General features: G+C 32.6%; 1 protein-coding gene across 1 annotated transcript in view; it reads left to right on the plus strand.

The window, feature by feature from the left end:
- The first annotated feature begins 746 nt into the window (after positions 1-746).
- The window catches only part of CCDC102B (coiled-coil domain containing 102B), a 223,938-nt gene continuing 211,635 nt past the window's right edge, over positions 747-13,049 (plus strand). Inside the window, exon 1 of the mRNA XM_012657576.1 lies at positions 747-848. The gene's annotated coding sequence lies outside the window, so the exon portion shown is untranslated. The remainder of the gene's footprint in view (positions 849-13,049) is intronic.

A 13,049-nucleotide genomic window follows, 5' to 3' on the forward strand; every position in this document is an offset into this window, starting at 1 on the left:
TTATTGTGTTATCTCTGCCCTTTTCTCTTTCCCTGAGCATTTTCTGTTGTTAGTTTCAACTAGGGAAGCTCTCTTTTATGTGGTCTGCCACCATCCCTTCATCAGAACACTTCCTGACAGCTGAGTCATGTCACTGGAAAGCTATTCCATTTTCTTTTTCCCCAGGGAAAGGGGCAAGAGAGCTCTTGCTGGGGGCCCCGGAGACTGCAGCTCACAATTTCTGCCAATGTGACTGCAATCAAGGGTTTTGACATTCAGCTTTGGCTTCATGATCTGTATACTCAAATATTGTATTAAATATGATTTCTTTTCCTTTTTTGTGGCAATCTAATACAAATCAGATTGGACAAATAATATTTTCTATTGTTCCTGTGATCTGTAGGATAATTTGTCTTTAAATATTTTATGGATAAGTATTTTACTAGTTATTTTTATTTCTTTGGCATTTCAGTTTTTCTGTTATTATTACAAGTTATACTATTATTATTAAACATTAAGTATACTTGTGGATGAAGGCGTGGGCATTTACTTTCTTCTCACTTGTAGTACATAGTTTCAAGTGGGTTGTATGGAAAGCTTTGGATAACCATATATAGGGGACATTAAAAATGATTTTATTTTGGTTAGCTCACTTGTGATCCAAAGAGGGTGTTGTGGTATTGGTTTTGATAAAACTTCACAACCAATGGGAATCCTTTTTGAGTTAGTGTAGAGTGCCCTTAATGCTGGAAATAATCCTGTTGGCCAGGACCCCAGAGCTGTACAGATGAGAAAAGGGTGCAGGAAATTCTGTTGTTTACACATGTGGCTGCAACTGAGACGCTAGAGCAGCCCAGCAAGCCCAGAGGGTAAGAGTGTTTAATAACTTTGTGGTTTTCTATTTAATTTTTATACTTTCCTGCTGGAGCAGAGCATGTGTTGTTCTCGGAGCAAAGAAAAAGACAGTTGCTTACAAGATGCAGAGCAAAACTACTGTAGGTCTGGGGAGCAGAAGGATTTGAAGTTTCTTTTTAAAGTGGACTTGATTTCTTCCCTTCCCTTTCCATTTTTTTCCACTGTGGGTTTTATTTTTCCTGACAACTTGTCACACATTTCCTGTCTTTAAAAAAATAACTGTATACTAAACAAAACTCAGGTAAGAATTTCAACTCTAAATTCAGACAGTAATAGAATATGTTGATATTAAAACCTTGTTTCATAGTTTCAAGTGAATACGACTTAGTTATTGTTTGAAGTAATCTATATTTTTACAGTAAAAAAGTGAAATTGTTATGCAAACCCTCATATCTATGCCTTATGCACTTTGAGTTCTTTTCATTTTGTGAGTCATAATGCTGAATTCCTGTCATTGTTAACAGAAAAGTATACTTCAAAGTAAGCATTAATATTGATTTCTTTACATAAGTTACCTACATAGTGTGGAGGAGATAGAGACACAGAATAAACTAATAAAATCTTGTACATAATACAAAGGAAAATAATGTTTAACTATACAGAAATAAATTACAAGACTGAAAAAAATCTGCAAACCACTGGGAAGCATTTGCTTATGTTTTCTGCAAAGAGTAATTATCAAATGACCCGTCAAGTGAGTAAGTCTATTAAATATAAATATAAGGAAGATATTCCTAAAGCAAATAATACAATTAGAAATATGTAGTAATATATGACATGGAAATACATAATATTTCTTGATATTCTTATTTACATCAATACCAGTTTTTCTGTTTTCTAAAATCAGGTGAGTACATTTTTGCTAATTTTTTTTTGTGAAAAAAGGTGTTATTACAACTTTGGAATACATATTTGTTGTTAATGTATCATTTTATTATCAATAAATATTCCTATATATACATTAAATACTCTTGAATTCTGACTTTTCTATGTTTTCATGAAAATATTAAATAAGAAAGGAATTTTGACAAATTAGTGATATAATATTTGTATGAGTTTTGTGTGATCTGTTTGAATGGACTTAAAAAAACACTTTATGTGAATTGCTTTATTTTCCAAAAACTTATGTATTCTTGTGAAATAATAGATCATTTCATTGTCTTTCTTTTACATTCTTCATGTGTTATCACAGGATTCAATAATTACTTTGATCACTGGGATATAGCTTCTTGGGCCTCATTATGGGTGTGGCCTCAAAATAACTTATCAGTGTTTCATCTAATTATTAGAATCAAAGATAGTGACTGTAACTCTTAAAAATATGAAAAATAATCTCAGGTTACTTTGAAGAAGTATCATTTCCTTATGCTGATTTTACAAGGTCAATTGAATTCTTCCATAATGCCAAGATCTTAAAAATTTCCCTTTTTAGCAGGGATGTTAGTGCTAGAGGAATTCAGGAATCTTTGAAAAAGAAGTTCAACCTCCTGAGCTGTCTTGAAAAATTGACAAACTTGGATATTTGCTGAAAGCAAGAGGAATATTCTACTTTGTAGAAGTAATTGGTATAAAGAGGTTTGAGGCATGAATTAGCATATAGCAGAGAATGATGGTGAGTAATTTGTCTGACTGGAGCAGAAAAAATACACCTTTGTAAGTGAGAGACATTGTGCTCAATAGGTAGGGCAGGAAAAATTTGTGAAACATCTTAAAATTCACACAGAGTAATTTTGTCTTTATATATCATACAATGGAGGCAATTGAAAGTTTCTGAGAAAAGAAGGAGTATTTGTGCCTCTTTTTATCATGATCACCATCATCATCATTCTGCCAATGCTAACAGCATTTCCTGTGTGCAAGATGGTTTGTATTCATGTCTAAAATTGTGATGGCTGTGCGGTAAAATGAACCTTATTTTACATGTTATCCTTATATTACATGTGAAGGAACCTGATGTGCAGAAATATTCAATGATTTATTAAAACCACAGATGTAGTTAGTGCTGGAACTAGATTTTCAAACAATGTCTTTCTCTCTCCAGAGCTATTTCCACTATGCTGCGCTGGTATTTTAGGAATGTGAATCTGGAGGAATTTAAACAGAGTGGTTTGAAATGGGCAGTGGAATAGTAGGATTCAAGAGGAAGCAATGAGACAACAATTCAAAGATCAATTCCAATAGTCTATAGATCCAAACTAATCACAATTCTATCAGGTGGTCCACTCTTTGGGAATAGGGAGAAGAGATTGATACTGCAAATAAGAAGTAGTTTTTACATTTGAATTGGCTATTCTCATATTCAACACTTCTGCCTTTCTTTCTCTTTTATTTTCTTAAATGCTGTATTCAGAGAAGATATGTTTTGAGTTCCTAGAGGAAATTTTGTCACTGATTTTCATTGAATATTACTTACAGATGAGATATATGAGGTGACTGGAAACGATATTGGCACACATTGGCTATCCTGTTTCTTTTTGATATGTAGTATCAATGAATTCTTCCTTTTAAAACTATACAAAAACTAAATTATTATCAAAGAAAAGCATCATACAAGTTATATTTCAACAGGTGAGAAGCATATATAAAATTTATGTTGCTAATAAGTAATGTAGAATACAATATATTCATAGTGAAAGTAATAGAACCTATTTATTAACACTTTTTCTCCGTATATCCAAACTTTAACCACGTTACTATACTTTGTCTCAAAGTAGATAGAATAGGACTAATATCTGGAATAGCATTCATTTTCTTCTTTCTTATTTTCAATGCTTTCGATGAAATAAAAGACCTAGCTTATGTTATAACAATGAGTTTTTGGAGCTATCTATCTATCTACCTATCTACCATTATGTCTATGCTATCATTTTATAAATATACTAATTAGTATTTTATAAGCATACTATCATTTAAGTAAGCTTTACTGGAGGAATACCTTTTTGTTATACACTGAAACACATGAGGATAGTTGAAATTCAAAGATTTGGTCACTGATTTTGTGACATTTTATTTTAATTAAACAGATTTAGGCTGTATTCTAAGACCATATTCCACAGGAGGCATTTTGTATACCTAGTACCCAGTCCTCAATGCCCTGACCCATTGTAGATGCTCAATTGTGATTGAGTGTGAACTTGAGACCTTGGTTGTAAAAAGGAAAACTGAATATTATATTGGAGGAAATTAGCTAGCAAAGAAAGATGGGTTGTGCTCAAAACCTTTTAATTAAAGCCATAGCTTTGCAGAGGATTATTAATATTATTATATACTTATTATCTAGATTGATTTACATTTAATAATTTTCCTAAGAATTGCTGTTATGTGTAGTAAAGACATGAAGATATTTGATGTTGAAATTCTGACAGAAGGATTTTTTTTTGGTAGTTTAAGATAGAGATGTCCTTAGGATTGAATAAAAAGCACATGCTCATTGCAGACTTTACAAATGCATCTTATCATAGTGTCTGCTTTAAATCTGTAGAAGTAAAGTGCTGTAGGAGCTTGAAGTCCATAAATCTTGGATACTCGGGAAGATTTTGGAGAAGCAGTCTGTGTTCAGATCATGGGAATTTCACAGATTACAGCCACTATTTTCTCTTTTATTCTGAGTCTGTTGGGAAGCCATTCAAGTGTTGTGATCCTAGAAATATTGTAAATATCAGTTGATTTTCAAAGAATCCCTCAAGGTGTGTTGTGGAGAATAGATTGGTGTAGGGAAAAGGTAGAAGTAGGGAGGCCAGGTAAAATGCAAAAGTCCAGGCAAGCGATAAGGTGGTTTGGAGCGGATACAAGAGATGGAGTCGTTGAGATTATAGATATGCTGTATTTCGTATTTCCTGCCAGAGCTGACAGAGTTTCCAACAACAATTGTGTGCCACGTGAAAAAAGAGAGGAACCAAGGATGATCCCTAAGTTTCATCTGAGAAACTGGAGGAATGAAATATTCACTTACTGACAGAGGGAAGACTGTGGCGAAGCAGGTTTAGGTGTGAAGAGGATGTTAAGAGTTTGCTTTGAACATGTGAAATTTGAGATGCTAATTAGATGTCCAAGTCATAATGTGGGCAGCTGGATACATAAGTCCAGAGCTAAAGGAACACCCCAGTCTAGAGAGAGAATTTTAGGAAATGTCAGAAAATTAAGGGATGTAAAGGCAAGGGACTGGATGAGTTCACCTGGAGCGATTACCACTGGTCTGAAGGCTCATTGCCAGGACACTTCTACAGTCGGAGGTGTGAAGCTGAGGCAGAATGAGGAGCAGCAACCAGTGAGGTAGGAGGACAACCATGAGAGAGGAATTTCTCAGAAGCCAAGTAAGTCAGTGATTCTGGAAAGATGAAATGGACAATGACATAAAATGCTACTGATTGGTCAAGCAAAATAGGAATTTCAGACCTGGAATTAACCAGTAATTAGATTTAACAATGTAGAAGTCATTAATTTTCTGTTTAAAAATGCCAGAGAAATGGGATGGCTCCTGGGTGAGAATCAAGCTCTTTATTTTAAGATTGAATGTATTATAGCATGTGCATTTGCTCATGGTAATAATCTAAGAGAGAGGTATAAACTGATTAAATAGAAAACAGAGAACTATATTTGTAGAAATTAAGTCTCTGAGCAGCTTAGAGGGGCTAGATGGAGCATACAAACAGGAAGTTTGGTTTTATGAGCATGGGCAGTGCCTCCATAGAAATTGGCAGAGTCCATGTAGATCCATGAGACTGATAGGCATGGTAGAACCAGTGTATAGCAATTGTATTCAGATTATTTCACTTTTCTAGGTGAAACAGAAAAAAAGCAAGCTCATCTTCAGATATGAAAGAGTTGAGGAAGATAGGAAAAGTTTGAAGACAGAAAATATATTTGAAATTGTTCAGTAGAATGAGTAATGAATTGATCAGAAAAAGTGGTAAGGTTTACTTGGCAGTATTAAGGGTTCACTTGAAGTACAGAGTCAAGAATTTGAAGTAGGACCAGAGAGCAAAGGATATGTTTTTTTCTAAGTATGATCAGGTGCTCGTGTACAGATATGAGCAGGCAGATAGTTGGAATTCACTAACATTAGAATTGTCTAAGCAAGTAAGGTGGAAAAAATGGCATGTTAGGTGAGAGCAATTTGTTAATAGCGGAGCAGAGAATACGGAGGGCAGGGTGGATACAAAATAGGCAAGGAGTGGTGAAAAGGCAAAAAAGTCAGTTGAGAGAAGTTCCAAGTTGGGTCAAAGAGAGATAATAGGAAAAGGTAATCAGAGAGGTGCTTATCATTGATATGGGAAGAAATGCTAGTATGAAAATGGCATCTAGGCAAATAACCAGCCAGTGGGTGGGAGAGATAAGATTATTGGAATAAATAGAAGCTGAGAGGTGAGAATATGGTAAGAATACTATATGTGAAAATATTTTGGACATTAAATTAAGTTTTTGTCCCTGAAAACATATTCAACGCCTCCTCTACCTAACCAATTAACACAATTGGTTTTAGTAAATAAATGTTAATACTCCTTCCCATACCAAGACACCATAATGTCAGTCATCTCATCCACTTACCTTCCCTCTGTTTATATGGTGACTTTATTGGTCCTACAAACTGTATGATACAACAGTCTTCAGACAGAGATAAGATCGAGACATAGAATTTTTCACATCTAACATTGTAAGCCCACTATTTTCTAGATACCTATTATTTTGCCAAAGTTTTAGATAAAATAAAATAAAATTATATTTATTAATAATGTTCAGGAAACATTGAATTAGTGATATTATTCTTGGACTATGATTTACAATACAACTGATATTTGAACAATTACATATATTTTTAAATTTAATAATCATTTTTCCCATGCTATCTAAATAGCTTTAAATATATTTTAAAGGGATTTCTCAAAGCTTAAATACTGAGCAGATATATTTAATTTTTTGAATAATGTTCATTTTATTTTGGTGTAACTATTGCACATCTCCTCTTCTGCATTATGTGGCCATGTGGCAGAGAATGAGAGTAGCACTTATATTTGAATGGCAGGCACAGTTACTTTGGTGTGTATTTTCATTATCAGTAAAATATTTTTTTCAGGAATATATTTTCAAGTAATCTTATTACTAATCATTTTCATTTGAAGTAATTTAGGAAACCTCTATATGATGGAGGCAGAAATATTGCCAAAACTTTCTGAGCATGTTTTAAAAAATCAGAACATAGTTTTTTATTTCTGTGAAATTCTTTGTGAAAAGGAAAACTCAAAGTTTTTTTGGATGCTCTAGAGTTGTGCTCTCCAATAGAAATATCATTCAAGTAACATTTACAATTTAAAGTAGCAACATTAAAAAAGTTTAAAAATAAATGTGAAATTAATTTTAATAATATATTTTATCTAATCCAATTTATCAAAAATATAATTCCACAATGTGATAAATATAAAATTATTAATGAGATATTTTATACTCTTTCTTATTGTTATTATGTCTAATTCATATTTAAAGAACATTTCAATTCAGGTTACCCTCATTTCAAATGTTCACTAACCGCATCTGGTAGATGACTACCATACTGGACAGGTGTAATACTCCTAAATATAAACAGCTACAAAATAGTCTTATAGCAACCATAGATCATATTTAAGGCATATCTTGTTGTAAGTAAACACATATAAGTTTGCAATGATCATACCAAGGAATAGACTTTACCCCAGGTGTTCTGAACCAATGTTCTCTGGGTTCCACTATACCATTCTGATGTTGTCATGTTCATATATTTATGTTATTTTGATACTGAGAAGTATGTAAAATATGGTAACCATAGGAATAACTGGTACCAATATGTTCTCTTCTTACTATAATTCTAAAAATCCTAATAATATAAGAAAAGCTAGTAGGTGTGAAAGCAAGTAATGATGAAAATGTGGAAACCCAAATCTAGGAATCCTCACAATTCTTGTGTTTTTCTTTTAATAAATTAAATGAAATACGCAAATCTGGAAAAGCATGAGATATTTAAGAGAAAAAGCAAAGAGAGTTTTTAAAGAAGACTTAAAATGTGACATTAGAGGAATTACTTGGGAAAGAATTAAAGAAAAGAAAATATTTATATGATAGGGAGGCTAAATAAAAACAAAACAAGTTTTCAGAAATGTAGGAGTTTAATCTGGTCTCAACTCTTTGCAGCTTTTCTCGTTCATGGCTTACATTTTCTATTTCAGGGACTGGAAAGTCAAATCTTTTGAGAAATATAAACACTGGCTGTTCATTTCCTATTATTTTGACATTTTTAATCCAATTCCTTTCCTTGTCTTTATTAAGAAAATGAACAACTATGCCAAAATAAAAGGAACAAATGAAAACTGATTCCAGATCAATTGGCAATTGTGTTAAGAACCCTACTTTACAGTTAAATTGCTTTTCTCTTTAGTACTATTTTCTCTTATGTCCAAGGACAAAAACCAGAAACATCGACACTTAAAAAGATGATTGGAAAGTTGGGGGGACTCTGTGTCTAAACAAAATATAATTCATTTTGGCTAAAATGGAGAAAGTTTGGGCAGGGATTAAAACTAGGAAAAAGTTTCACTAGCATTTAAACACTAATTTTCAAATCAAAATCTAAGAAGTATGTTTTTCAAGATTCCATGTCTCTTCTTTCTTAAGATTACAAAGTCTTACAGATGAAACTTTTCCAGTGAAGTCAACATTTTGGATCTCATTATTATAAGAAATAGCTTACATATTGTACACCTATCATATTTTGTTTTTCCAAATGAAATATCATGTTTTATATGACCTTAAATTGAAAGATTTAAAACATTAGAACAAAACATGTATTATTATTATCTTAGAAAAATTCATAGAAATATAATGATGCTATAAACCTAATTATAGTGACTGAGACACAAAAGTCAACATTTTGTCTAAACATCAACATACAACTAACTGCTGTTCTGATCCTTTGTGGTGAGATGGTTTCTGATCTTTTGTTATATAATACAAGAACATTTGGTTTTGAATAATTCCATTGTTTTTTTTTCTGCTTTTTCTATACCTTTTTATTTCATTTTTTCTGAATATTAATATGCTCCTTAGGAATAGAAAATGATTGGTTTAATATCTTTATTGTATAGTACACAAATGAATGTCACTTTATTTACACATAAAATCAATTTTAATTTTTTATTTTTTATGTTGTCATTTATGTCACAAGAGGTATAATATACTTTCTGAAACTTATGCTATTCCTATTCAGAGATAGGTAGCCTTATGATTTCAAGGTATATTAATCATATATTTTTTAAAAAACTCATAATTATGCAACTCAGAAACTTTCATATTCACTAATAATTTTATTTCTACAACATCCTCTGCAATTACATTATTTAATTAAAAAAGGCATATAATTCAAGGACTAAATATATAATTCAAGGACTAAAGTATTCAAGGACTTAAATAAGCTCCTACAGTATTGCACTTTGAACACATTTTTATGGGCGGTGGAGGCAGCTAGCTTTCCTGTCTAAAATATTTTGAGAGATTTTAGAAAGTTCAGTTTACTCTCATCCCAGAATTATTTCATTTTCCATTAAGGAAGAAGAGTTGAACATGTAAATATTTATATTTGGGAGATTAATCAGGAGTGTTAAACTCTAAAACTAAGGGTTAAGTTTGTGTTATAGTTTATGGAATTCTATTTTTTTCTAGTTTTTTCCATCATATTAAAAAAACCTATGCTTTGAATCATTCATAACATAATTTTTGTTCCATTAAAAAGTATTAACATCTAGATAACTTGCTACAGGTGAATCTTTGGAAAACTTTTTTTTTTAAACACACATTTGAATTTCTGTGAATCAGATTTCACCTGTAATCAGAAAGTTAGCTCCATGAGGGTGGATATTTAAAGTTATTTATGAACTGGTGCATTTTCAACCCCTAGAATTGAATGCCAGGCACAAAGTAGAAATCTGATAAATATTTTTTGAATGACTACATGAATAAATTCAAGGTCCAAAAATAAGAAGTATTTATTCTTATCCTGCTTTAACAACTTGCAGAAATGAGTAGACACCATTGTATGTATGTGTGTATGTTTTTAATAAAATAGTCATCAAAATACATTGTTTTGCATGCATTTGCTGATTTATGTCTTTTATTATGCTTTTATTTGACATGAGTTGGTGAACTGTTTTTAAAACTCTAAACTGGGTGGGAATAGAAGTAAAGACAAAAGAAAATATTAAAAAATCTTAAATGACTCTATTTTACCACTTCTTGTTTTTAGCTGTGTGTAATTTAGCTTGTATAATGATTTTTCAGTCAAATTTAGATTTAGAGGTAGATTTGGAAGACAGTGTTAATCTTTGAATAGATTGCATTATGTACAAGAGATGTTGGTTAAAGAAATACAAAAAACAAATAAAACCTAATAAGACCAAAAAATTTGGAAAGAGGTAGTGAGCAGCTGTTTTATAAAAAAAAATATTTTTCAGATAGATTTGATTCTTATCTTTATTTTTTTAACTAAAGAAGTTCATTGTAAACCTCACTAAAGAATTTTCATAAAATGGACAATTGTTTGCATAAATGTACTCAGAGGTGGTAAGCCCTGTTCAGATGTTGCTATGTTTCACACATACAACTCCTACCTGATTAAAATAAAAATACAACAACAACAAGAAAACATCAACATTTTTTTTTAATTCTACATTATCATTAGAAAAAATTCAGGAAGGAGTCCCCCCAATCTGCCTGAACAATCTAGAAAATAAATCTCTATTATTAGCATATCTTACTCTGCATCACTTTTGAATGATTTCTGAATGCAGTTGACTCTCTTCTGATATTTGCAAATTTAGTGATTTTCTTCCCCCACAGGGCTGAGTTCTTTAGGACAGTGATTTTTAGAGAAACTCTATTTTGAAAATTCTACTTTATGAAAGGTGTTTAAGTTTTTGAAATGTTTTTTGTGACAAAATTTAATTCTCATCTACTTCAGAGGAAATTTTCCTTTTAAGTCCTTAGCCATTGTAATCATTTAGAAATTGTGGTTATATGTGATTACCAGATTATGGTCACTATAAAGCCATAGAAAACAACCTTCTTGTCATGGTTCAGTTTAAGTAATAGAAAAGCATTTTAAGAAAACATAATAGTGAATTTGAATAGTCTCTCTGTAGATTAGCATTAAATGCCTCTGTAACAGAAGTTACGTCTTTCAGACGTTGAGTACTTAGTAGGTTTGTCAATGGAAAAGAACCTAAACTCTGTAAAATAATTTAAAGGGGTTTATTCTGAGCTGAATATGTGTGATTATGGCCCAGAGAGCTATGCTCAAGAATCCTTGAACAAGTGGTCTTGCCCTGGATGAGTTACAGTTTGGTTTTATACATTTTAGGGAGACAGAAATTACACCTAAAGTAATAAATCAATACACGGAAGACTTACCTTAGTTTGGGCTGAAAAGGCAGGGCATCTCAAAGTAGGGGATTATAGGTTATAGGTGGGTTTAAAGATTCTTTGATTTGTAATTGATTAAAGAAATGAAGCTTTGTCTGAAGGCCTGGAATATTTTAAGTTACGATAAGGAAATCTTCTAATTATAGACAAGCCACCGGACATATACCCAGTCTCAAGTGATCTGTTAAGTGAATTGATGACCTGCAGGTGTGGTTTAACCTTTGTCTTACATGGCCTTCAGCTTGTTCATGATTTTGTATCTCATTGTTACAAAAAAAAAATAACTCCAAAAGGGGAAAGGGGGCATGACAAGGCGTGTCTGACCTCCCTTCGCATGTCCAGCAATTCGGCTTTAGGATATTTCTGGGGTGCCCTTGGCCAAGAGGGGGTCCATTCAGTCAGCTAGGAGGCTTAAGATTTTATTTTAGTTCACAGGTTGATGTTTTTGAATAAATCAAGATGAGGCAAAATACAAAAACACAGAAAGAGAGATCAAGACCCTAATGAACATTTCAAGCATTTTCTAGTTTTAAAATGTGAATACACATATTTTAGTTTAAGCTGGTGCTTCTACAGTTTTCGTGGAAGCAATAGTCTTTCTGAAGAATTAACATATAGGAATAGAGCACTGACCCCCTAAGGAAGTTGAATTATTTTGGTGATTCAAGCTCTGCCAGATGAGGAGTGGTATATCCAGGTATCTAGGCAGAGGAAGTTTGGAGAAGAAGAGAACAGGGGAGGGGAGGGGAGGGCAGAAGAGGTGAAGCCGAGAATGAGGAGGGGAGGGAGGGGGGAGTTAGAGAGAGGAGGGGGGAATTAGCGAGAGGAGGGGAGGCGATGGGAGGCCAGGAGAGGGGAAGCTAGAAGAGGGAAGGCCAGGAGGAAAGACTGGTGTAGCTGTGATAAGGAGTTTGGACGTGAGCCTAAGAACAATGGGAAAGTAATTGCAGGGGTTTCAGCAAAGGTGAAATAATCAAATTAAAAACATAAAAATATCTCTCTAGTTGTGGAGTGGAGAACAATTTAGAAGGCAGAGAGGCTGGAAATCTATTTCAGTGCTCTAGGAGTGAAATGATAGTATTTGGACTAAGGTGGCTAAGATGGAGAAAAGTAAATGTAAATAAAAGCTTTTTAAAGTTAAAATGAGCAAGACTTGGTAATGATTGGATATAGAAGATTATGAAGAATATTTAGTAAGAGAAGTCAAAATTGCTGGCTTATACAACCTGAAAGGATGGTAGTGACTTTCATTGGTAGGGAAAAAAGGAGGAAAAATTAATCTTTTATATAATGAGAAGTTTAATAAAGGGGTTTCCTTTAAACTCTCTGAAGCAGCAAAATTCATGCTTTCCTTTTATAAAACAAAAGGAGTATTTTCTTTATTTCAATTTCTAGGAAAGGGTTGAAAAACATTTATTCAATGCTTTTTTTTGAAAGGGTGGGATTTTTTTCTAGCTGTGCAAATTATTGTTTGCCAATTAATCACTTTTTTTCTAGGCTTTTCTCTTAGTAACAGACTTTGGGCACTGTTAGCCAAAAATATTTATTCAATTTAGAGCATTTGCCTCAATAAATAAGCCAGTTAAACTGAAATAAACTGGTTTTGTCAAGAAACAATATGAAGACATTTGGGTAATTAATACTTCTCCCTTCATAGAAGCATTATCACAGGACTTTGAACCAGAAATACGGGTTAATTCTTCATGCAATGGCCA

The sequence above is a fragment of the Propithecus coquereli genome, unplaced genomic scaffold, assembly GCF_000956105.1.
Source record: "Propithecus coquereli isolate 6110/MARCELLA unplaced genomic scaffold, Pcoq_1.0 Scaffold55, whole genome shotgun sequence".
NCBI lineage: Eukaryota > Metazoa > Chordata > Mammalia > Primates > Indriidae > Propithecus > Propithecus coquereli.